The sequence below is a fragment of the Pelodiscus sinensis genome, chromosome 2, assembly GCF_049634645.1.
Source record: "Pelodiscus sinensis isolate JC-2024 chromosome 2, ASM4963464v1, whole genome shotgun sequence".
In the NCBI taxonomy this organism is placed as follows: Eukaryota; Metazoa; Chordata; order Testudines; family Trionychidae; genus Pelodiscus; species Pelodiscus sinensis.
The window spans coordinates 227,247,248-227,250,099 of record NC_134712.1 but is presented as its reverse complement, the minus strand read 5'-3'; the positions used below and the strand labels follow the sequence as shown (position 1 = coordinate 227,250,099).

The 2,852-nt window shown below is 40.9% G+C and overlaps 1 protein-coding gene across 7 annotated transcripts in view; it reads left to right on the top strand.

Annotated features, from left to right (window-relative positions):
* MPP7 (MAGUK p55 scaffold protein 7) overlaps positions 1–2,852 on the top strand; it is a 304,899-nt gene that overhangs the window by 36,159 nt on the left and 265,888 nt on the right. The window lies entirely within an intron of this gene.

Genomic DNA, 2,852 nt, shown 5'->3' with positions numbered 1-2,852 from the left:
CTCTCCGCCCCTCCTCCCCCTATGTTTGCCCAGGGAGCCCAGCATGTAAAGACTCCACCAAAACAAACAAAGTGCTGGCCTCATTGTGTTAGCAAAAAAAGGACCCTCCTCCTAGAACCCTGGGTGGTGTGTGGAAATAAAGCTATTAGCTCAAAGCATGGTGCAGAGCTGTTTGGTATGTGATGAGTTACTCCTTTAGTCCTGAGTTTGTCACAGGGACAGAAATAGATGTGAAATCTTCTGAACAGGGGAACAGACAGCAAAACAAACATTAGAGGGGAGTTAACCTTTCCCTATGCTATCCAAAACTAAAAAAAATGTTTGGCTAGAGTTTCCCCTACAATATGTACCAGTTCCGACTTACATACAAATTCAACTTAAGAACAAACCTACAGTCCCTATCTTGTACGTAACCCGGGGACTGCCTGTACTACAGAAAATGGCCATTGCTTGGGTTTTTTTCTAGTTAGTGTGACTGTTTTACTGTACAGCAATCTGATGTAGAATCATAAAATACTGAAACTGAAAGGGACTTCTAGAGGACATAAAGTCCAGTCCTATGCTCTTACTACAGGACCAAGCACCATCTAAGGGTGCGTCTATATAGTAAGGCTTAACTTGGAAAAAAAACTACGCAAATTGAGCTACATAAATTGTGTAGCTTATTTCAAAATTGGGAGCATCTAAACAGCACTTATTTCTAAATAGAGCACTCTTTCTCTGACTTCCCTTACTTTTCATACAATGAGGGTTACAAGAGTCGGAGTAAGATGTCCTCCAGTGTGACAGTATTTTGACATTATTTCGATGTAAGTGCCTACTATGTAGACGCAGACTAAGTTATTTTGAAATAATGTTGCTGTGTAGATGTACCCTAGATCATCCCAGATAGGTCTCTATCCAATTTGCTCTTAAATATCAACAGTGATGGATATTCTACAACATCTCTAGGCAACTTATTCCAGTGTTTAACCACCCTGACAGTTAGGAAGTTATTCCTAATGTCCAACCTAAACCTCCCTTGTTGCAATTCAGGCCCATTGCTTCTTTCCTATCATCAGACGCCAAGGAGAACAATTTTTCTACCTCTTCCTTGTAACATCCTGTCATGTCCCCTCTCAGTCTTCTCTTTTCTAAACTAAAAAACCCAGTTATTTCAGTTTTCAGAGGTCATGTTTTCTAAACCCGGGATGGGGAACCTTAGGCCCAGGGGCTGGATGTGGCCCTTGGGTTGCTTGGATCCAGTCCCCACCCCCTGAGGCTCAGGGCTGCAGTTGGGGGCCATGTCGGTGAGGGTCTGGTTGGTTTTTTTGCTTCTCACGTATGTGGCCCCTGACTGATTTTTGGGGGGGGGGGGGGGTGGATCAGCAGCCCCCAACCCTAAAAAGGTTCCCCACCTCGATTCTAGACCTTTAATCATTTTTGTTGCTCTTTTCTGGACCTTCTCCACATCTTCCTTGAAATGTGGTGCCCAGAATGGGACACGGTACGCCAACTGAGGCCTAAACAGTGCAGAGTAGAGAGGAAGAATGACTTCTCGTGTCTTGCTCACAACTCTTCTGTTGATGCATCCCAGAATCATGTTGGCTTTTTTTTTTTCAAAAGTGTCACACTTTTGACTCATATTTAGCTTGCGATCCACTATGACCCCTAGATCTCTTTCTGCAGTACTCCTTTCTAGACAGTTGCTTCCCATTCTGTATGTGTGAAACAGATTGTTCTTTCCTAAGTGGAGTAGTTTGCATTTATTCTTATTGAACTTCATTCTATTTACCTCAGACTATTTCTCTAGTTTTTCCAGATCATTCTGAATTTTGACCCTATCCTCCAAAGCAGTTGCAACCCCTCCCAGCTTAGTATCATCTGCAAATTTAATAAGCATATTCTCTATGCCAATATTTAAATAGTTGATGAAGATGTTGAACAGAACTGATCCCAACACTGACCCCCTGTGGAGCCCCACTTGTTATGCCCTTCTAGCATGACTGTGAGCCGTTAAAACTACTCTCTGAGAACAGTTGTCCAGCCACTTATGCACCCACCTTATAGTAGCCCCATGTAGGTTGTATTTCTCTCGTTTATTGATAAGATCATGCGAGACCATATCAGATGCTTTCCTAAAGTCAAAGTATACCATGTTCACCACTTTTCCCTTATACACAAGACTTGTTAAATCTATCAAAGAAAGCTATCGTATTGATTTGACATGATTAGTTCTGTACAAATGCATGCTGGCTGTTACCTTTTACCTTATCTATAAACCATCATATATTTTATAATTGTCATATGATAATTTTTCTATCTACTTTTAAGTGCATAGGAGATAGCATGTACCAAAGAGTTTAATATTAATACGTTAAGTTATTCACATTTCTTAAGGAACAAGAGCTCCCTCTTCTGGATTAGAACTACTATGGTAAAATTGGAAAGCTCTTTGAAACTTTTTTGTGTTTGCCATCCTAAATGTTTTAAGATTTAACTTTCTTGTACAGAAAGTACATACCTGGTGCACAAGACTGGCTCCCATGCTGACGTCCCTGATGCTGGCAATAGTGGCAACACCTGTGCTCGCTCATGAACAGTGACAACATAAATTGGAATAATCTGAGCATAAACATAACTCCAAACCTGAAAAGACGTTCTAGAGGGAGAATATGTGCTCTCTTTCTCTCAGCTAGGTCTTCTGGTGAATTACAATAAAACTTTATTCCATCACAGGTGATAGTGTTCACAAGAGTCCTAACTCTAGATTGGTGAGAACATATCTTCCTGAAAACAAGTTCATGCTGATACATCTGCTAGTACATAAAATAAAGTAAAATTAGACTACAATGTTAGATGTGGCTGGGGCT